Source organism: Arvicanthis niloticus, chromosome 14, assembly GCF_011762505.2.
Source record: "Arvicanthis niloticus isolate mArvNil1 chromosome 14, mArvNil1.pat.X, whole genome shotgun sequence".
NCBI classification, from domain to species: Eukaryota; Metazoa; Chordata; class Mammalia; order Rodentia; family Muridae; genus Arvicanthis; species Arvicanthis niloticus.
In genome coordinates this window covers 58507149-58531579 of record NC_047671.1, presented here as the reverse complement: position 1 = coordinate 58531579, position 24431 = coordinate 58507149, and the positions used below count along the sequence as shown (strand labels likewise).

The 24431-nt window shown below is 38.0% G+C and overlaps 1 long non-coding RNA gene and 1 pseudogene across 1 annotated transcript in view; both read right to left on the bottom strand.

Moving 5' to 3' along the window:
- Positions 1 to 324: 324 nt before the first annotated feature.
- The window catches only part of LOC143434409 (uncharacterized), a 32469-nt gene continuing 8362 nt past the window's right edge, over positions 325 to 24431 (bottom strand). The window contains exons 2-5 of the long non-coding RNA XR_013103882.1: positions 21513 to 21628; positions 3479 to 3650; positions 2229 to 2274; positions 325 to 1419 (exon numbers count right to left, since the gene is read on the bottom strand). This is a non-coding gene — a long non-coding RNA (uncharacterized LOC143434409). The remainder of the gene's footprint in view (positions 1420 to 2228; positions 2275 to 3478; positions 3651 to 21512; positions 21629 to 24431) is intronic.
- On the bottom strand, positions 9258 to 9542 carry LOC117719642 (macrophage migration inhibitory factor pseudogene; annotated as a pseudogene).

Below are 24431 nucleotides of genomic sequence, written 5' to 3'. Positions count from 1 at the left end.
CATGATTATCCCATTAGATGCTGATAAAGCATTTGATAGAGATCAGGGATACAAGACACAAATCTAAACATAACTAAAGCAATATAAAGCAAGCCAACAACCAACTTCAAACTATATGGAGAGAAATTAAAGCTATTTCACTAAAATCAGGAATATGACAAGGCTGCCTAATCTCTCCCTAACTTTTCAAGATAGTACTTGATGTTCTAGCTAGAGCAATAAGACACCTAAATGAGATCAAAGGGATATAAACTGAAAAGGAAGAAGTCAAAGTATCACTATTTGTGGATGATATGTTAGTATAGATAAGGGATCCCAAAAATTCTACCAGAGAACTCCCAAAGTTGATTTTATTTCTAGGAAGAAAAAATGTATTTCTGTTACAATTTTGGCCTCTTTTGTGATCTGCTCCTGTTTATAGCATGTTATTAGAAAGGTCATGCCCTCTAATATTTCTATCATTTCTCTTGATGGATACCAAGGTATGAAAGTAGGCTTTATTTTTCAGCTTTACAAATGCTTCTTCAAGTATGCTTTCAAACCTAGACAAAGAAAATAAGTCATGTCAGAAAAGACAATTATCTACCATTTTATATAAGATTGGCCAGAGTCAAGGGCTAAAAATAAACAAAGTTAAAGTATAGAAAGAAATTTTGAGAGACCAGATCTTAGGGCTGGGATAGTATGGTGGTATGGTTCAGGACATGGTGCCCCAAACAACTCCCTTGATCTTTGTGCTGAATCAATTGAAGAAAATAGAAAAGGCAGGTTCCTCTTTGGCTCTTTCTACACTCATATGGCAGAACAGAGCTCATAAAAGCTACAAGGCTCTCAAGCTTCCCCAGAAATATACATAAGACCTTGGAAAAGAACTGCCTGCCCCTATATTCAGAGGAAAGGCATATTGTTGTATTTGCATATATATATGCAAAGTTACCCTCAAATTCTTACCCTACATCCCTACTCATAACTTTCTAAAAATATGTTTTTGTAGGACTCTTTCAAATTCTTTTTCTATTTTAAAATAGGTAAGACCATTTTTGGTCTTGATTTACCTATTGAGATGAATATGCATCATAAAACTTAAATATAAAATTGATATATGGTAATGCTTATTGCTTACCTTTCTCTACACAGATACACAGACCTCAGACATGAACTTAAGGGGCAGAAACTTTTCCTACTAAGGGACACACTATTTGAATACTGACTGTTCTGAGACACTAGGTCATAATGTGTATACATAATGTGTATACATAATGGTTACAATCACTGTTGCAATGGCACTCTGATGATTGTTGCTGATTTGTCTTCCCAAGGCTGTGTAGATCCAGGATTCTTTAAAGTGTAGTTATGGGCTGAGAATGGAAGTACAGTAATAAACAACGTGTAGAAAACCCAAAAGGCACAGGTTTCAACCTACAGTAAAACAGTAAAATTTGATTAGAATTACAAAAAGAAATATGTAAAATATTTATTTTGGAACTCTTTCTAGAGTTAGTTGAACAATAAGTCATTGTTAATTATAGTCAGTGAACATTTAAGTTTTAGTATTTTGGTATGAATTTCAAAATATTTTAACTTCATTTTGAAAACATTTTGCAACTAAAAAGAGAGTTTTATCAGTTCTTTTTAGGGTGATGAAAGCATACAAATACACACACACACACACACACACACACACACACACACTCACACACACACATCTAAACCTTCTCAGTCTCTTTAGTAATATATAATGTTAGGGTTGAAAACTCAGTATTGAATAACCAGTTCAGGGTCACTTCCCTGGATACTGTTTCTCCTGTTCTCATGAGAACAGATTTTGAGAGACTATAACTTTGAGAGAAAAAGAGAATGGGTTGCATGAAATAGTTTTGCATGGGAAAGAGAAAATGATGTAATGGGGTTTTACACCTCAAGACAATAAGACTATCCCACACATGAGGCACAGTGGTGACCTGCTTATCTAGATAATTCTTTCCTAGACTTCCTTCACAGGTGATTGAAGATTATGTTAACTTGACACAAATCACTAGTTGTAGCTCCATTGATAGGCCTACCATGAATCAAGGCCTGTGTTAGATCCCTAATACCAAAGAAACTGTACACTGACACACCTCTAATCTCATCAAGATTCAGTCCAAGGCAGAAAAAACTAAAATTCTGATCAAAGCCAAGCATGTCAGCACTTACACACCTTACATACATACATGTGTGAGACTTACTCTTTCAGTGATGAACTTCAAATGAAGAAATCTTTCTCTTCTACATCTACCAAGGACAGAGGCCAGAAAAATCGTGTAAGCACAATCACCTAAAATGACATGAGAATGCACAAAACAAGGTTCCCCTTTCTTGGAGCTTCATGAGCCAGCCTGGTATTAACTGTAGTGTGAACTTTTTGTGTCATGCAAGTTTGGTTGTATCTTGACCAATCAGAACACAGCTACAATTTTTATTTTTCCTATGTCAGTTTTAAACCCTTTCCTGATGACAATTTAAGCTGTCAGCTGATCCATGAGGAATTAGAAATCTCATTTATCAAGCTAAGAATATTTCTTGGCCCTTCACATTTTGGATGGACCAGTAACTTTCTCTGAAGATAAAACCAGAATCTGGGTTCCTGAGATTGCTAACTAATGGTAGCTCTGTGGTTTGAGTTCATTCATAGTGAGTGTCTGTGAGAGACACAGCACCACTTTTTTCCAGTTTAACTTTTCATTTATAAGTTTCAGACTGACAGATTTGCAAAAATGTGTAACTCAGCCTCAAGTAGTATTGGCACTGGTCATAACATAGTAAAAACATGAATGTGATATTATTCACCACCATAGCCTTTATTTATGTTTCTGTATTTCTGTTATTGTTTTTCTTCTATTCCAGGATGGAAAATAGAACCCCAGTCAACATCCAGTTGTTATAATTTCAATGTGCTTTCAAGCTAAGACAGTGTCTCAATATTTTTCTATTCTTTATAACCTTGACATTGGTATTGGTTGATACTTGTGTTCATTGGGTGCTTACCATCACCTAAAACAAGGAAATTAGAGCTGTGTGTATAGTAGTAAAGGCAGAGTGTATATATACACACACACACATATATATGTGTGTGTGTATATATATATACATATATATGTATGTGTATATATATGTATATATATATACATATGTATATACATATGTATATATATATATATGGCAAGGAGAAGGCAAACGCTGATAGTATCACATATTAATTTGTGTATTCAGTAATGATGAAACTTATTGTCCTTTATATAAATAAGAAGTGTGAATGTTTTCAAACTGAGCTCTTACTTTCAAAGCATCCCATATTTTTATATTACATATACATGCCATTGACATCTTAGAGAGAGTCTTTGATAGAGTCACAATCTTACTTTTCCCCCACATCACAGATCATACTAGTGTTATGGCAAGCAAGATAGAACTGTATAGAACTTTTTGAGATCAGTACCTTATTTCAGATTCCAAACCCAGACAAGAAAAGAAAGAGAATATATTGTCCAGCAGAGCAGGTCAAGGCTTCTTTTGCTTCTAGTGAGGTCATCACTGACTTCTGAGATCTCATTTATTGAAAGCCTGGTTTGATTTCTCTGATTACATGTGTCCAAAACTTGGTGAGAAGTCTTAAAAGAATTAGAAAGACAGAATTAATGAAAATGTACATGATTGTGAACTACTTCAACATAGAATATCATAAAAGACTATAGCTCAATTATGCAGGAACATCCCATATCTGTGAAAAGACCTGCATAAATTTGTAGCCTGCATCTTTGGAGCATTATTTGCTGTTAGAGACATGAACTGTTTATATAATTTTATAAAATTAATTATAGATGGATGATGAGACAAAACATAGGCTAAAGTAGCCTTCAAAATTGTGAAATGAACTATGTGTTTGGAGATTTACAGTAAACATATAATTCAGAGCAGAGAGCACATATGTGGTACTTCAATAAAATCATGGGGAAACATTGACTGTATTGTGCCTGTCAGTAGCATAGTTCCATTCATCAGAAGATGGTTTATTTGTTTGAAGCTTCTATGTGGAGATGTGATTTCATCCCATTCATTACCCCACTGTCCTGTGATCTACATTGGTTTTGTTTCCCCTAATAAATGTCAGAGAGCAATGGAAACAGGGAGAGAGGATACAATAGGCACAAACAGAGTGGAACATGAATCAACATGATGAATTTTATTAATTAGAAATAGAAATTAAAACTACCAACTTGTGAAAAATTATGGTTCTTGAGGTAGTTCTAGGACAATGTCTGTTCTAATTTTGGTAGTCAATTTGACAGAAATTTTTAAAGTATAAAACACTATGTAAGAGAAATATGGTGACCCAGAATAAAAACCACAGTGGGAAGGAAAGAGGCCTTGCATCATTTTCCTTTCTTGTAGATGCTTTGATTAGATAGAGCTCAGAAAGCCATCTTTGATGAAGTGTTGCAATTCTTTACACATAAAAATATTTAAAGACCTTTTGGACTATTGTTCAAACTAAGAGGTATTTGGGTAGATGTTCAGCCAATATTTAATTATAGAAACTGTGTTTTGAAGCAGGTAATATGTATTATAAGATACTTTGATGAGTAAACAAGAGATGTGTTAAAGAGACGGGAATGTGGACATCAAGGGGAAAGTGATCTTCTTAGATTACATTCTAAGTAGGTTTTAAAAAAAATGTGTTCAGGTCAAATTACTACAACCTCCATGAACCAGAGTTCCTGTGTCTAGAGAGTCAAGTTCAAAGTATTGTTTCTTGTTCAAGGGGAGGAAATGAGGAGATAATAATGGTGATGTTCATAGAAGTAGAAATCTAACTGAACAGCAATGAGTGATGGACATAGATTAGTCTTTTGCTGGTACCTTTGTCTCCACCTTCCTTATGTTGGTAAGTTTCTTCTCTAGAAGGTTGACCAGAAGACAGTCTTGAATGTTCTTGTTGTCAAGATATGGGATGTGTTCAGTAATAAAGGATAATATCAGGATACCAGCTTACAGGAGGTTTAGAAGGCTAGTTCCAGCTAGTTAATCACAGTTAGTGATCTTAACCATGTATCTGTCTCTCTAGGTCCCATTATGAATTCTCAAGAAGAAAAAACAATCTAGTAGGAAATTACATGAAAATAAAATTTAATACATAAATTAAATGTTGAAATTAGGAAGAAAATAAAGCAAATAATTTATAAAAATAATAATTCTCCTGAATGGTAGCATAACATTACCATTGCTAGTTCTTTCTATTTGTGAAATTAAATTAGTTCTTCCTGGGAGCTTATCTCATGAAATGAGTACCAGAATAAAATATTTTTATCTAAGAGAAAAAGAGCATAATCCTAGATCAAAAATAACTTTTAAAAAAATTTTCACATAGAATGCCTTAAAATAATAAAAGATAATATAGGAAGACAGGAAGCAAAGTAAAATATAGGGAAAAAAGGTAAAATATAGGAAACAAGGTAAAAGATAAGAGAGAGGAGATCTCTAATACAAAAACAGTTTCACAAAGAAAATACAGAAACTCTTCACTGCTAAAAGCCATCCGTTCACGAAGGACAGTCTTCAGTTTGAGTCAGGTTTGAAAAGCTTCTCTGAGGGTCACTGAAGTTATGAAAACTCTGGAATTTGCTTTGACAACCATGGCTGAAACTTACCATTTTTGAAAGCAGAGACGACTACCATGATAAGGAAGAAACATCTAGAAAGGTTGTGCGAGTTGTGCAAAACTCCTTTAAAAGGCAGCTGTTGTTTCCCCAAGCTGTGTTAATTTCCATTTAAACTAAAACCCATAAATAGCAATTACCTATAGTAATTAAGGAAAACATCATTCTCATTTTAGCTAGGGTCAGTGTAATGCCTCATCTCATGTAATGCAATGAAAACCTTTCGTCTCTCTAGCAACATCCCAAGCTCATTTTCAGTGCCACTCCTGTCCAAGGATCAGTGTTGAGTGGGTTGGTCAGTGTCACTGAAATGTATTTACACATCCTAAGTCATCTAACTAATAAGTATGGAAACAAATAAAGCCAGTACTCAGAAGAAGTACACATGACAAACAAATACATGGAAAAGTAATCAACACCCTTAACTATCAGGACAACCAGAAGATCAATCACCAAGAAAATGACAGCAAATGCTGGCAAGGATTCAAGACACATCAAATGCTTGTTTCTTCATAGGTAAGGATAAACTGATGGGCTACTTAAAAAACAAACTACATAGTCTTAACTGCTAAGCCATTACTCAGTCCCTTCTCACCTATTCTTAATCTAAATTTAAATATATGTATATATAACATGTACATATCTATATTGACACTAAAGTTTTGGAAAGACTATTTTGAGACAAAAGTGGGGTTGTAAGAAGTAAAGGAGATCCACTCCCTAGCCTCAGTTTCCAAAAACAAATTCTACCATCCTTCTACCCCATCAGCTGCCTCATGGCCAGGACACTACCCTTAATTTGTGCAGACTTCCTCTGTTCAGGTGCAGGCCACACTAGTAAGAACAGATGAATTGACTGATTGCCAGCTGAACTGCCCCACTTTCTAGATTTGGTTTGAAAAAATGAAATTACTATACAGCCCTCAACTATCTTGAACCTCATTACTCATTTCATGCCTGGGTCCCTGCCTCCAAATCTGGCAGACACTCAAGCTCAAGCATATGCCACAACAGTCAGAAGCACGGAGACCCTTGGCTTCAACAATGGTCAAAATTGTCTCCAGAAGTATAGTCCCCAACTTAGTCAGAAACTCCATATACTGGATCAGATGTCATGCTAGTCACCAGAAATCTAAAGCACAAAGATCAGAAAACCAAAGAAGAAAGAGAAACTAAGGACAGAAATAACTACCCAACAAAGACAAGCTAAGATATCAGGAACTAGACCTATAATCAAAAACCCAGATGCCTAAAGAATAAAATCAACAACAGACAGGAAAATATGGCATTACTGGAGACCAGCTATTCTAAAACAGCAAGACCTGAATATTTCAGTGCAGCTGAATCACAAAACGAACAACCTTAACACCAACTTTATGAAGATGATAGAGGTCCTTAGAGAGGAGAAAGTCCTTTAAAGAAATCAAGTAACAAACAAATTAACTTATTAGAGGAAATGCGAAAAAGATCCAACAAACAGTCAAACAAACAAGTAAAGAAAACTGTCCCAGCCCTTAAAATAAAAATAGAAGCAATAAAGAAATCAAAAAATAGAAAAAATTCTGGAAATGGAAAATCTAGATAAATGAACAGTAACTATAGACAGGCACAAAATAGACACAAAAGATGGAAGAATGCAGGGGTTGAAGATACGATACAAGAAATTGATTCACCTGTCAAAGAAAATTTAAAATCAAAACATTTCCTAAGACAAAAAAACATCAAGGAAATCTGGGACATTATGAAAAGACAAAACTTAGAAATTATAATATAATAAGGAGAACAATCATAGGTCAAAAGTCTAGAAAATATATTTAACAAAATCATAAAATTTTTTAATCTAATGAAGGACAGGCCTATAAACATGTAATAAACATATAAAACACTGAATAGATTGAACCAGAAAAGAGAGTCTCGCCGGGCAGTGGTAGCGCATGTCTTTAATCCCAGCACTTGGGAGGCAGAAGCAGGCAGATTTCTGAGTTCGAGGCCAGCCTGGTCTGCAGAGTGAGTTCCAGACAGCCAGAACTACACAGAAACCCTGTCTTGCAAAAACAAAAATAAATAAATAAATAAATAAATAAATAAATCCCACAACATATAATAACACTAAATACTAAATGTACCGAACAAAGAAATAATATTAAAGTTTCAAGGGAAACAGGTCAACTATCATATAAAGGAGGACTTATTAGAATTATACCGGACTTTTCTGCAGAGTCTAAAAGCTATAAGAGCCTGAACAGATACTTTGAAGACTCTGAGAGACCATACATGCTACTCCAGACTACTATGTACAGCAATATTTTTAATCACCATAGATACAGAAAACAATAAATTTTATGACAGAGTCAAAATTAAACAATATCAATCAACAAATTTATCCATACTGAAATAACTAGAAAGAAAACTTAAACAAAAGGAGATTAACTACAGCCACAATAACACAGGTAATAAATAATTTCACATGAGGAAGAACCAAAGGTGGGGGTGGAGGGACATTCACTACCACCACCACCACCAATAACAACAACTACAATCACATGAATTATCAATCATTGGTCATTAACATCATTAATAATAATTTTTCATTAAGATCTATCAATATTAATGGATGGAATTCCACAATGAAAAGATATAGGCTATAAGATTAGATACATAAATGGGATCCATCCTATTGCTGCATACAAGAAACATATTTCAACATCAAAGATAGACATTACTTCTGAGTAAAGGGTTAAAAAAAGATTTTTCAAGCAAATGTACCCAAGAATTAAGCTACTATAGATATTCTAATATATAACAAAAAGACTTAAAACCAAAATTAATCAAAAGAAATGGAGAAGGAAAATTGTTACTCATCAAGAAAAAAATTCACCAAGATGACTGTGATGGTTTGTATATACTTGACCCAAGGAGGGGCACTATAGGAGGTGTGGCCCTGTTGGAGTAGGTGTATCACTGTGGGGATGGGTTTTAAGATCCTCCTCCTAACTGCCTGGAAGTTAGTCTTCTTCTAGCATCCTTCAGATGAAGATGTAGAACTTTCAGCTCCTCCTGAGCCATGGCTGCCTGGACAGTGTTATGCTCCCACCTTGATAATAATGAACTGAACCTCTGAACCTGTTAGCTCCAATTAAATGTTGTTTTCATGAGTTGCCTTGGTCATAGTGTCTGTTCATAGGAGTAAAACTCTAACTAAGAAAGAAGTTGGTACCAGGTATGGGATGTTGCTGTGATGGGCCTGATTTTTTTTTTTTTAAATTTGGATTTGGAAACTTTGGATTTAGAAAGCAGTAGGATTGCTTAAGTAGGGCTTAATGGGCTATTTTAGTAGGAATATCAAAGAATTTTGTTGCTGAGAGTGACTTGAACTCGAGAGGCTTGGCTGTGGTGGTTTCAGAGGAGAAGAATATTAATAGGTTACAGAGAGACTGTTTTTGTTATATTTTGGTGAAGAATTTCTTTTTCTTCTGAACCCATTTACTTGGGTGGATAAACACAAAACACTGCATGCAGCAAGGCTCAAAAAACAGCAGTGCAGGAAAGTGAGACCAGGACTCAGGTGAAGGTAGAACCATACCATACCCATGTTGTCTGAGTTCATGTCATAATAGTTGATGTAGGCCAGTCCGGGCTGATATGCAGGTGATCCAACAGCAGGGCACACAGCAGCTTGCTTTTGGTATGATTTTATGCACCATCAATCTTACAGGTGCTGTGCAAGCAGAGGGCACACGGGTTGTTCGTGCTTGCTGGTGGCCTGTACTGCTTGGTGATCTTGAAGAGAAATCTCTCTGGCACAGAGCCTTGGGCAACATTGGTATTCATGATGAACATAGGCATGGTGGCAGAGAGACAGCAAGTGGGGACTGGAGAATGGTGCAAAGCAGTGCATGACCCAAGCCAGGGACCTAAGTTCTTTGGTGAATAATTTGGCTGCTTTTTGCCCATTTCTGAAGAGTCTATCTGAGGCTAAGGTAAAGAGATTTGTATTAATTGCACTGACAAAAGAAGTCTCAAACCCAACAGAGACTTTGTTTTCTGATTAAGTCTAATGAAGAGTATTTTGAACAAGTGTAACAAGCTTAGAAAGGAAAAACATATAAAATATGTGGTTCAAGTATTAAAGGAGCACCAGAAAGTAAAATGAAGCTGAATCTTGTGTTCAAGGAGATAGAGACTAAAGGATTGGTGATCTCAGGGCAAGATTCCACTCAGCTAAGCTTATCATTTGTGTTTGCAGTTGAACAAGGAATAGTTTGGATTTTTAATCTAGAATGAACTACTTTCCAGAAATAGAAGCCACACTTGTGATCCAGATCTTGAAACTGGAAAAAATAGGCTTTTCATCTGGACCTTGAGGCATAGTGGCTATGAAAAGTATAGATACAGGCAAGGTGGTATACATCTTTAGTTCTAGGAGACAGAGGAAAGCAGATCTCTGAATTAAAAGCCAGCCTGTTATAGAGTAAGTTCTAAGTAGAGAAAATTTTAGTTCCAGGTGTGGTCCACCACACCTTTAATCCCAGCACAGATGAGACAGGCCTGCAGATCTCTCAGTTCAAAGTTAATTTACAGAGCAATTTTCAGGACAGACAAGCTTAGGCAGTGAAAGGTTGGAAAACAGAAAGTGATCCCATAATCGAATGGGAGGGAGTCGTGTCCAAGCTATAGCAATCAGCAAGATCCATCAGCTTTGGCCATTTGGCTCTGGCTTTATAGTCAAGAGGAGAAAGAGACTACTGGAACAATTGATGCTGGTTAGCTGGAGTTAATAAATTAGTAATGATTAATAGACCAGAATCACTGAGTTGAAATCTGGGAAGTATTTTCTGATAGCACAAAGAAGCTATGTTTCACAGATAGACAAGGTTGTACCTCATGCTGCTGTACTTGATAATCTGTAAAAGCCACCCAGTTGGTACTGATTTTGAAGACATGAAGGGGTCATGAAGAGCAGATGGGGCTTAGTGCTATGAAAGGTCATGGAAGGCCATTGGTGAAGGCAGAGCCTCAGTTGCATTTGACAGCCAGGAAATGAAGGGACCATGCAAAGAAATTGAGGCTTGGTACCATGAAGAGAGTCTATGAGTAGCTATTGGTGAAGCCTAGTTGCAGCAGAAGACCCCAGCATATTGGAGATCCCAGTACCATGAGATGACCACCAAGAGCAGCACCAGCAGTTGAGTGGAGTCAACCAGAGCTTAGTGTGCTTCAGAAAGCAGAGCTAGGAAAGAGATTTAGGCCCTTTGGAGAAGCCTAGAAAATCATGTGTGGAGCTCAGCTATTGGAACAAATAACTATAATGTTGATGTTGCCTTAAAAACCCTAAGATAGTTTTAGATGACAGAACCATGGGATATCTGCAAAGGAAAGTTGCTAATGGAGAGAAAACATCCCAAAAGGAAGAAGTTTGTTGCAGTCAACAAAGATGAAAAAAAAAGTGGAGATCTGAAGACTGCTTTGATATCAGACATGGAGGTACAGAGTTTGGAGTTTGCCTAGGTGGTTTCCTGTCTTGCTTTTGGTTCTACAGTTAAGTGATTCGATGAATCTTAGAAGAGACTTTAAACTTTGGACTTTTAACATTGTTGAGACTACTATAAACTATGGGTCTTTCGAGGTTGAACTAAATGTATTTTTTCATTATGCTATGGGTAGGTATGACCCCATAGACTCATATGTTTGAACAACCTTATGGGGGCCAGGGAGTGGGATGTGATGGTTTGTATATGCTTGGTCCAGGGAGTGGCACTATAGGAGGTGTGGCCCTGTTAGAGTAGGTGTATCACTGTATGTAGGACAGTGAAAGGGGTCTTGGTTTTGGTTGAAACACTGGCTGGAAAGCCCAGATACCCAACAGGTGTCCATTGCCTGTAAGGGATGGGCATCTATTCTGCCATACTCTCAGAATCCAGGCTCCTAACACATGGTGTGGAACTCCATTAACCTGCACTATTCAGTCAAGTTCAAAGAGCACAGGTAGAGGGCATAACTACAGGCCTCAGACCCTAGAGAGATTTACATACTAATAAGATGCCTGAAGGCCAGAAGGTAGAGCCAATTAAGCATTCTTCCCCAGTCCTTCCCACTCCCTCCATATTTAACTCAGGTCTGCCCTGAGTTTCACAGGGATGCACATCCAGATTCAACCATCATCCATCATGCCAATAAAGCCATTTTGGAAACTTAAGGACTTTTTCGTGTCATTGGGGCTACGCCATGAGGAACCATAGAGAAGGCCTTTAATGAGCTCCTGTAGCCACAGTGGTTGTGCCTAACTTCCCACCTGGAGGAAGCCCCTGTGTTTCCAGCCACAAGTACCCATAACTATAGGCATGAGGTTTAAAACTTTCATCCCAGCTGCCTGGAAGCCAGTCTACTCCTAGCATTCTTCAGATGAAGAGGAAGAACTTTCAGTTCTGCTTGAACCATGCCTGCGTGGATGCTGCCATGATCCTGCCTTGATGAATCTCTAAACCTGCAAGCCAACCCCAGTTTAAATGTTGTCCTTATAAGGGTTGCCTTAGACATGGGGTCTGTTCACAGCTGTTTTTAAAACTGTCACTAAGGCATATCAATTTTTAACATCTATGCATCTAATGCAAGGACATCCACATTTATAAAGAGGCATTACTGAAGCTTAAATTAAACATTGAACTCAGACATTCATAGTACAAGACTTCAATATCTCACTCTCAAAAGCAAACAGTCATTCAGACCAAAACTAAACAGTGAAATAATAGAGCTGACAAACATTATGAATCAAACAACCTAACAGGTATCTATAGAACATTTCACCCAAACACAAAAGAATATACAATCTTCTCAGTACCTCATGGAGCATTTTCAAAAATTGACCACATGTTATGTTTGGCAACAAAGCAAGTCTCAACAGATAAAAGAAAATTAAAGTATTCCCTTTCATCTTATCAAAACACCAGAGCACAAAGCTGGATATTAACAACAACAGAAATAGAAAACATGTAAAATCATGGAAACTGAATAGCTTCAAGGCCAAGATAAGGGTCAGTGACAAGACAAAAGTTTATAGCACTGAGTGCCTTAAAAAAAGACATTGGAGAGATCTCATACTATCAATTTAGCATATTTGAAAGCTCTAGTCTAATAAAAAGTAAAAACAAGAAGAGTAGTGTTGGATCCAAAGATCCAAAACCAGGGGACGTGGTCCCACAGAAACACTCACAGACAGGGGATTCACTGCAAAAACATGAGGTAATGATGATAATGATAATAACCAGTGCACTGGAGGAAACCCGAGCCAAAGCTGGGGACAGTTTTTATACAGAGTTCACGAGGCAACCACAAAGGCTGACCTTCCCAGGTCTTGTCTCTAGGTGACTCAGATTCACACATTATTTTTATGACAATGAGTGTCTTCCATTTGCCCATGTTTATTACATTAAGGGCCCAGCTTCCTGACCACCTCCTATTATGGGCCCCTCTTCTGGAATGTGTCTACACATGTGCTCTGGGACTTCCTCACCTGCAGGTGGGTTCCCTCCTCTGTGGTCTGAGGAATGTTAATCAGCCTCTTCCTTCTTCCTCTGAATGATAATCTAGCAAGTGTCCTCTGACTCAGGAATGTGCTCCTTCCAGAATGTGTCCTGGGACAGTGAGATTTTTTAATTTTAAGTTTGGACTGAGACTTGACATTCTACAGTAGAAGGTAGGAAGTAATAACGCTGACTTCAGAAATGGATACAATCCCTTGCCTGGGCCTGCTGCCTGGAGTAGACACCTGCCTGGCCTGCTCTTGTGTGGACACCAAATCCTGAGACATCCTAGAGGGACCACTGAACCCAGAGTGGCAGACACTTGCCTGGTCTGCTCCCGAGTGGAAGATCATATCCTGAGTCATCCTTGAGGAACCACTGAACTCAGAGCAACAAACACCATATCCTGAGACATCCTGGAGGAGCCACTGCACTCAGAGCAGTGGACACCTTATACCTAGACATCCTAGAGGAGACACTGCACCCAGAGAAACAGACACCTAGCTGGTCAGCTACCATGGAGATTCCATATCCTGAGACATCCTAGAGGAGCCACTGTACTCAGAGCAACTGGAGCTCAGGATTAAAAGATCACAGAGACATCTGGACCCTGACGAGTTCGGACACAAGCAAGATAACTGGAAAGGCAGGCTCCAGTCAGAGACAGTGAGTACAGGCAGCACTAGAGTTAACCAGATGGCGAAAGGCAATTGCAAGAACTTAAGCAAAAAATCCAAAGTTACATGGCATCATCAGAACCCAGTTCTCCCATCATAGCAAGCCCTGAACACCCCATCACACTGGAAAAGCAGGATTCAGAATTAAGGAGTAGACAGCAGGAAATAATCAAACTCAGGGCTGAAATCAACCAAGTAGAAACTGAAAGAACTATACAAAATATCAACAAAACCAGGAGCTGTTTCTTTAAGAAGATCAACAAGATAGATAAACCCTTAGCCAGACTAACCAAAGGGCACAGAGACAGTATTTGAATTAATAAAATCAGAACTGAAAAGGGAGACATAACAACAGAAACTGAGGAAATTGAAAAAAAAAATTGTCAGATCCTACTACAAAAGCCTATAGTCAACAAAATTGGAAAATCTGGATGAAATGGACAATTTCCTAGACAGATACCAAGTATCAAAATTAAATCAGGAGCAAATAAATCATCGAAACAGTCCCATAACCCCTAAAGAAATAGAAGCAGTCATTAAAAGTCTCCCGACCAAAAATAGTCTGGGACCAGATGGTTTTAGTGCAGAATTCTATCAGACCTTCCAGGAAGACCTAATGCCCATTCTCTTCAAACTATTCCACAGAATAGAAACAAAAGGAACAATACACAATTCATTCTATGAAGCTACAATTATGCTCATACCTAAACCTCACAAAGACCCAACAAAGAAAGAGAACTACAGACCAATCTTTATTATGAATATTGATGCAAAAATACTCAATAAAATTCTCGAAAATTGAATCCAAGAACACATCAAAACAATCATCCATCATGATCAAGTAGGCTTTATCCCAGGAATGCAGGAATGGCTCAATATTTGGAAATCCATCAATGTAATCCACTACATAAATAAACTCAAAGAGAAAAACCACATGGTCATCTCACTAGATGCTGAGAAAGCATTTGACAAAATTCAACATCCCTTCATGTTAAAAGTCTTGGAAAGATCAGGAATTCAAGGCCCATATCTAAACATAGTAAAAGCAATATACAGCAAGCCAGTAGGCAACATCAGACTAAATGGAGAGAAACTTGAAACAATCCCACTAAGATCAGGGACTAGGCAAGGCTGCCCACTCTCACCTTACCTATTCAATATAGTACTGGAAGTCTTAGCTAGAGCAATTTAACAACAAAAGGAAGTCAAAGGGATACAGATAGGAAAGAAAGAAGTCAAAATTTCACTATTTGCAGATGATATGATAGTATACTTAAGTGAACCTAAAACTTCCACCAGAGAACTCCTAAACCTGATAAACAACTTCAGCAAAGTGCCTGGATATAAAATCAACTCAAACAAATCAGTAGCCTTCCTCTATTCAAAGGATAAACAGTCTGAGAAAGAAATTAGGGAAATGACACCCTTCACAATAGTCACAAATAATATAAAATACCTTGGAGTGAATCTAACCAAGCAAGTAAAAGATCTGTATGATAAGAACTTCAAGTCTCTGAAGAAAAAAATCGAAGAGGATCTCAGAAGATGGAAAGATCTCCCATGCTCCTGGATTGGCAGGATTAATTTAGTAAAAATGGCAGTCTTGCCAGAAACAATCTACAGATTCAATGCAATCCTCATCAAAATTCCAAATCAATTCTTCATAGAGATAGAAAGAGCAATTTGTAAATTCATTTGGAATAAAAAAAAAATCAGGACAGCGAGAACTATTCTCAACAATAAAAGAACTTCTGGGGGAATCACCATCCCTGACCTCAAACTGTACTACAGAGCAGTAGTGATAAAAACTGCATGGTATTGGTACAGAGACAGGCAGAAAGATCAATGGAATAGAATTGAAGATCCAGAAATGAACCCCCACACCTATGATCACTTGATCTTTGACAAAGGAGCTAAAACCATCCAGTGGAAAAAGGACAGCATTTTCAGCAAATGGTGCTTGTTCAACTGGAGGTCAGCATGTAGAAAGATGAAAATCAATCTATTCTTATCTCCTTGTGCAATGCTCAAGTCCAAATGGATAAAGAACCTTCACATAAAACCAGATACACTGAAACTAATAGAAGAAAAGGTGGGGAAGACCCTCAAATACTTAGGCATAGGGGAAAGTTCCTGAACAGAACACCAATGGCTTATGCTCTAAGATCAAGAATTGACAAATGGGACCTCATAAAATTTCAAAGCTTCTGTAAGGTGAAGGACATTGTCAATAAAACAAAATGGCAACCAACAGATTGGGAAAAGATCTTTACCAATCCTACATCTGATAGAGGGCTAATATCCAATATATACAAAGAACTCAAGAAATTATACTCCAGACAACCAAATAATCCTATTAAAAATGGGGTACAGAGCTAAACAAAGAATTCTCAACTGAGGAATCTCGAAATTAAGAAATGCTCAAGATCCTTAGTCATCAGGAAATGCAAATCAAAACCCTGAGATACCACTTCACACCAGTCAAAATGGCTAAGATCAAAAACTCAGGTGAAAGTAGATGCTGCTGAGGATGTAGAGAAAGAGGAACACTCCTCCATTGTTGGTGGGAGTGCAAGCTGGTATAACTACTCTGGAAATCAGTCTGGTGGTTCCTCAGAAAATTGGACATACCATTACACACGTGGTATTTACTCACTGATAAGGGGATGTAAGCCCAAAAGCTTGGAATAGCCAAGACTCAACACACAGACCACGTGAAGCTCATGAAGAAGGAAGAACAAGTGTGGATGCCTCAGTCCTACTTAAAAAGAGTAACAAAAATACTCAAGGGAGCAAATATGGAAACAAAGTGTGGGACAGAAACTGAAGGAGGAGCCATCTGGAGACCATTCCACCTGGGTATCCATCCCAGGTACAATCACCAAAGGTAGGCACTGATGTGGATAGCAGAAAGTGCATGCTGACAAGAGCCTGATATAGCTGTCTCCTTAGAGGTCTGCCAAAGTCTGACACATTCAGAGGCCAATGCTCACAGCTAACCACTGATCTGATCAAGGATTTCCCAATGGAGAAGTTAGAGAGAATACTGAAGGATCAGAAAGGGTTTGTGGCCCCATGAGAAGAGCAACAATACCAACCAACCAGAGCTTTCCAAGGTCTAAACCACCATTCTGGGATCACATAGTGAGGGACCCATGACTCCATCTGTACATGAAGGGGAGGATGGCCTTGTCGGGCATAGGTGGGTGAGGAAATTCTTGCTTCCATGAAGAATGAACACTGAGTGTGTGTGGGGGGATTCAAGGGAGGGGAGGTGGGAGTGGGAGGTAGGTGGGGGCACATCCTCACAGAAGCATGAGAAGGGGTGATGGGATAGGCGGTTCCTAGGTGGTGGGGGGAAGGGGAGTTAGGGGATAAAATCTGAAATGTAAATATAATATCCAATAAAAAACAAGAAATCAATAAAATAATAACAAAAAGAATAGTACAAAGAAATTCAATGAAACAAAGTGTTTGTTAATTGAGAAAATCAACAAGCCACACAATCCTTTAGCCAAACCAACTAAAAGACACAGAGAGAATATCCAAATTAACAAAATCAAAAATGAAATGGGGGCAGAGCAAGAGACACTGAGGAAATCCAAAGATTTTTAAAGACATATTTCAACAATTTGTATGCCACAAAATTATAAAATCTAAAAGAAATTGAAAAATTTCCCAATATACTCCACTTACTTAATTTAAGTCAAGATCAGATAAATGATTTAAATTGACCTTAAGCAGTCATTAAATGTTTACCAAACAAAGAGAGCCCAGTGCTGATGTGCTTATAAAGAGATAAAGAAAATATGTTCTGTGGGTGTGTGGATAGGTATGGGGGAAGGGGATGTTAAGTGGGCCCACAAAGAGGCATCTCTTCCCCCTAAGGGACCAGTCACACACTGGTATAGCATAGAATAGAGTTTATTCAAGGCATGGAGAGGGGAGCCAGGAGGATAGAAGAGGCAGAGAGAAAGAGAGAGAGTAGAGAAGTAAAGGCTGGTCATGACCTTGTGGAGAGAAGGGGACGGGAAGCGGGGGGGGGGGGGGGGAACAAGGAGACAGAGAGGCTAGAGGCAAGAAATCAAGAGATCAAGAGATCCAGAGAGAGGAGGGAGCAAGCAGCCCCTTTTATAGTGGGCCAGGCCTACCTGGCTGTTGCCAGGTAACTGTGTAGGTGGAGTTTAGACAGAATACTAATAAGGGCCAGGTAGTTTCAGTGTAGAATTATAACTGACTTTCAAGGAATAACTAAGATCAATAATAATCAAGTTATTCCACAAAATTAAAACAGAAGAAGCAATACCAAATGGTGCTACAGTCATCCTGATACCAAATACACCAAAGATTCAACAAGGAAGTGGAACTACTGCCCAAATTCCTTCATTAATATTGATGTAAAAATCAATAAAATACGTGCAAACTGAATCAAAACACATCAAAAAGATTATCCACCATGATCAAGTAGGTGTCAGGACATGTTTTTCAGTGTTATCAAATTAAAAACCCAGATGTAAATTCACACATGCATGGATACCTAAATTTTGATAAAGAAGTCACAATTATTGAATGGACAAAAGAAGTTATCTTTAACACATGGTATGGGTCCAACTGGATATCAGTATGTAGAAGAATACAAATAGATCTATATCTATTACCCCACATAAACTATAAAAGATAACATATTGGCACAGAAGAGAGATTCTTAAATAGAATACCAATAGTATAGGTACTAAGTTCAACAATGAGTAAATGGGACCTATTGAAACCAAAAAGCGTCTGTAAAGCAAAGGATACCATCAATCATACAAAATGGCAGCCCACAAAATGGGAAAACATTTTTCCAATTCTGTCTGACAGATGGCCAATATGCAAAATACCTAGAGAACTCAAGAAACTAGACTTCAATAAACAGTTTCTTACAAAAGTGGAAATCAACCTCTCTCCAGACCCAACTATACCACTTTTGAGCATATGGCCAGTGAATGCTATATCCTATCACAAGGGCATTTGCTCAACTATATTTATACTAGCTTTATTCAGAATGCCAGGAACTGGAAACAACCTAGATGCCTCTCAACTGAAGAATAAATAAAGAAAATGTAGTACATTTAAATAATGGAGTACTACTCAGCTGTTAATAATGACATCATTAAATCTGAAGGCAAATGTGTAGAACTAGAAAAAAACAATCATGCCTAGGGGGATAACCCAGACCCAGAAAAAGAAACATGCCATTTACTCACTTATAAGTGGATAATAGCTGTAAAGTAAAAGATGATCATGCTAAAATCTACAATCCCAGGAAGTCTCAGTAAGAGGGACAGCTTAAAGGAGGATCCAAGGATTTTCCTGGAAAGGGTAAATAGATAGATTTCACAAGTAGAATGGGGTTGGGGAGAGTGTCAGTGGAGTTGGGAAGAGGAAGGTTCAGGATGTGGGAAGGGAGGAAGAAAATACTGGAAGTGCAGGCAATTTGGAGGCAAACTGGAAATCTAATGCAACAGATGTGCCATGGAATCTCGGAGGGTAAGCCGAGGAAAGACTCCTAGTAATCACTGACCTGGAGCATGAGCAGGCTATCTTTTGTACCCAGGCAAGGCCTGGAGGAGAGATTGGAACACCCATCCACCCCCTAAAATCTTTCACTAACAATTTGTCTTGACCACAGAGTGTTCTGGGATCGAAAGCCTAGCAAAATTGTCATCAAAGAGTCCAAAGAATTCTTTATCCTGAAACTGATGGGAAGAGATGAAGAATATCACAGGGAAACATTAGGCAGAGCTTAGGGGAGGAAGAATCCAAGGAAATCAGAGGGCTCAGGGAAATACAAGGCCCACAGAATTAACTGAGTTGGACTCATGGGGACTGGCAAAAGTCAGGCTGTTGGGATCTGACCTAGGCACTCTGAATATGAATGGCAAAGTAGCTTGTTGTTCTTATGTACATCCTTGTAAGAGCAGGAGTTCTTCCTGACTTTTCCTTTCATTGTGGAACACTTTTCCTTTTACTGGGCTGCCTTGTGCAGGCTTCCTGGTTTTATTGTAGCTTTTTGTGCCATTTTTGATTGAGTGATATCCATGGAGGCCTGCTCTTTTATAAGGGGAGGCAGAGTGTGTTGATGGATCTGTGGAAGATGGAATATGGGGAGGGAGAGAATGGGGGTGGGAAAACTGGTAGAGATGTAATATATGAAGGACTTTAAAACAAGAAGAAGAAGGAGAAGGAGAAGCAGGAAGGAGGGAGGAGAGAGGAGGGAGGAGGGAGGAGGGAGGAGGGAGGAGGGAGGAGGGAGGAGGGAGGAAGGAGGAAGGAGGAAGGAGGAAGGAGGAAGGAGAAGAAGAAGAAGAAGAAGAAGAAGAAGAAGAAGAAGAAGAAGAAGAAGAAGAAGAAGAAGAAGAAGAAGAAGAAGAAGAAGAAAAAGAAGAAGAAGAAAGTTGTTGTTGCAAGCTGTTGCCTGTCTGTGGAAACCATTCCCCTAACTCAGCTGTCCTTTCTGGGCTCAGTGGGAGAAGAGTGCCTAGTCCTGGAGAGACTTGATGTGCCCGAAGGGGACTCTATTGTCTCAGAGGAGAAGGGTAATGGGTATGGGGAGGGACTGTGTGAGGGAGAAACCTGGAGGTGGGACGCAATAGGGATGCAAAGTGAATTAATTTTAAAAAAGGAAAATAAAGGAGAGAAAATGGGATAAAAATGGCTAATGGGCATAAAAGTAAATAAAGCACAATAGTTTACCTTCATTAAAATAACATTGTAACACCTTATTTTGAATGATAGCAAACTTTTTTAATATTAAAAATATCACATGTGGACATACAGGGAAGGTCATATGAAGACAGTATAAAAACATACGGAGGAAATTCTTCGTAAACAGAAACAATGTGTGCTAGCCTACCACAAACACCCCTCACACAATCAGACTGACATAATAAATTCACACCAAACATTTTTGTCAAATATCACAAATAAGAGACCCAAAAGGGAATGACAAAATGGGTACTGCTGACTTGGGTTATTATTTATACTAAAGCTTCTATATGAACATATAATTTTCTCCTACAAGATAACAGAGAAAAAACAACCAAAAAAAAAAAAAAAAAAAAAAACCTAGGAGAGATGATTGAACATCCATTTCTTAAAGGTAGAGCAAACCAGGCAAACAGCCTCAATTACACCAGTATTAAAAATTATTCAAATGGCAGCCACAATGAGGAAACCCAGGAACAGTGTTTCATTAGAGTACTTGTCTATTCCTGAATATGAAAACTACTTTTCATTTAGAACTGTGAAAGAGATAACAAAGAATTGTACGTAATTGCTCTGAGCTAGTTTTCTTTCAATACAAGGGTGCAAGTGATAAACAAAACAAAACAAAACAAAACAAAACAAAACAAAAAGAGCAAGAAAGAGATGGACACGTATTCACAGGTAGTTTAGAAATGTCATGCAGTATTTCTAACCTAAGAGTTTCAGTGGCACAGAACCCTAATGTCTGTCCATTAAGTGATGCACACATTATGTACTTACTGAACTAAGCTCAGTGAACTTTTCTTTTGGGTCATGTTGAAGATTAAACTGATGAGCAACAAATATCACAGACATATATAGATGCAACTTACAAAAAAATTAGGTTGTTCCAAATATTTCATCCTTCTCCTGAAGACCCCCAAACTCGGGAGACCCTTCCTCAAGTCTCAGGAAATCACGACCACCCAAAAATCACAGGAAACCATACCTGGATGCAATCAACAGAGGTTTATTAGGGAAGAAAGCTGGCAGCCAGCGGTCTCACTACACACTCGCGCAGGAGTAGAGTTCGATCCCACCAGCCAGTCTGAGGAGGGTTTTAAAGGGAAAAACCACAAACCAGGGGAATGGGAAGGGGGGTGAGGGGTTTTCAAGGATACAAAACATAAATATAGTGGAACATTTCAGAGGTACTCACCCTAAATGATTAGAGTCATGTGAAAATCACTCTGCACACTCATTCTTCTCAAAAATGTAGTCTTACCATGTCACTGTGCCCTACCCTGTCATTACCAACTATTTCAGGTTAAATATTTCTCACTTCCTCCAGTCACAGCCCCACCTAGATGACTTGTATTTTTTTTTTTTTTTTATGGTCAGGAATGTGTCTTCCTGCTTTGGGCTTTTCCCACCCACAGGTGGGTCTACTGCCTGAGGCTTGAGGAATATAATCCAGCAAGTGTCCTCTGATTCAGGTATAATGTCCTTCACCAGGAATGTGTCCCAGAGCAGTGAAGACCTGAAATCTTATTTTCAGTTCCGCATTCTGGAACCTGCACTTTTTTTGCCCAGGTCTAAGGGCAAAGAAAAAGTCTACATATATTTCATAAAATGGTATTTATAATTTTTCACTCTACACTCCCTTCACTTCTGTTTTATTTATTTTTATTTATTTATTTTATAATGATTGAGGAAAAAAAAGGAAATATAGCATCTGAAGAAAGCAGCATACATTCTTTCGTAGAAAATAGAAGAATTTACTAATTATTTCATTGATATCTGTATTACCAACCTTACTTTTAAACTTTTGAATCAGAAAAACTTCTTTTTCATAGCTGACGATGCTATTTTAAGAGACCTGGACACAAATCTATTTTTGCAAATGGAGAATTTTCACAGGAGCAAGATCTTTTAACTTGTTCTCACTTTTCTCTCCTTTCCTTGTTCTCTGTCATCAAATCTTCTCTTCATAAAAAGGTTCAACGACAAAAATATTATTGAATCCTATAAGAAAATCTAAAACTCTTTCTATATCTGCTTGCATATCACCACAGTGTAATCCACTGAACTTCTAAAAAAACCTAATGGCAACAATTATTCCACATAAAAGATGATATATTCTACAGTGTTAACAGCAATATATGTCAAAGAAAATAATTTCAGATGATGGAAATTGTCTGGACATTTTGGAATGAACATAACAGAATTGTTCAGCACCTCATTAGGTATACCTGGGGCAGAACAGAGCTACAGAAGCTAGTTTAAAGGGTCTTTATATAGGTTCCCGAGTATGGTCTCCCTGTGGCTCTATTCTTGAAGCCAGTTGACTTCCTCACCCTCAGCGTACATTCTTCATGAACACCTGATCCTCCAATTAAGCTTTCCACCTGCAGAGGCCAAGTTTCCATCCCGCTCAATTTCTGTCCCCAACCCTCTCCACAGCTGAGTGTATTCTGTGACCAGAGAATGAACACAGCAGATTCCACCAAGAATCTGAATTTTGTGAGAAGCCCAGTATTCTTGAGGTTACCAGGGCAACCTCTGGGGCTTGGATGAAGATCTCAGCAATATGTCACTAGGTAAGACTTTTATTGGGTACAGGGGCAGAATACAAAGCTCAGACTGAGAATTCTGTGTAAATAATGTGAGTCACGTAGGGTGGGCTGAAGGAAGGAAGACTCATTCTCTCCTGTGCACTACAGGACAAGACTGATTGTGAGAGAGATGCTGTTTGAAGAAGACTGCCAGTCTCACAGTGTTTCTTTTGAAGCCTAGGGCTGAAGGTCATTATAAACACATTATCCTAAGGACTTCAAGAATTCAGCCTATCTAGGTATTTCTGCACACACAAGGAAAGTTCACATGTTTGCCTTATCAAGAAGACTAAAGTGTGCTGGGAAAACTGTCTGCTACCACAGATAACAAAAATAGCACTGACTTTAAACTCAGTAAAGTGAATTGATAATAATGGTGTAAGCCTCTCCTTTTCTATTTTAGGACCATAGCTTCAGAAATTATTTTTAATTCATCAGAATTTCTAAAATTCAAACCATCATGCTGAATTTGTCTTAATGTACATTAATACTCATAAAATCTTTGAATCCCATTGCCATAATGTGGGATTCGGTTATATAAGAAGACCCTCATGCATCTAAGCTGACTTCTTGAATTTCTGACCAAAGTCAAGACTTTGGGCAAAATTCCTGAAAACTTCTACAGTGTCATTCCTATCTGCAATATTGAAAATCTTATTTAGCAGAAAGTATTTGTGAGGATCAGTGAAATATGGACAAACACAGTACATACACACATATGATCACACAAATGAATCCACATGCAATCACATACACACAGACATACACACACATGCACATACACTGCATTTAAATAGTAGAAGCTGTCAGTGCTATCTTTGCATAATTTGTAATTCTATACTAGTGCTTTTTTACTCCTGCCATTTTATCCAAATCTTCCTGTGATTGTTTCCAAGTGAACTCACACAATTCAATTATTGAAATTTCATTATCTAGAACATTCTCAAAAGAAAAAAATAAGAAAAATAAATTTAACTATTGAAATAATATCAATTTAAATGAACTAGTGACTATTGGTATCCTATCCCTCAGTAGAATCTACTGAAGCAATTTTATCTATAGCTTTGCTTCACAAATGGGAGAATGAGTGTACACGTGGCAATGTGCTCACAGTGCTTACATTTTTGAAGAGGATTTGGTTACCATTTAATTTATTTTATTTCCCATTATATATTTCAAACTGTTTTATCTGTTTTC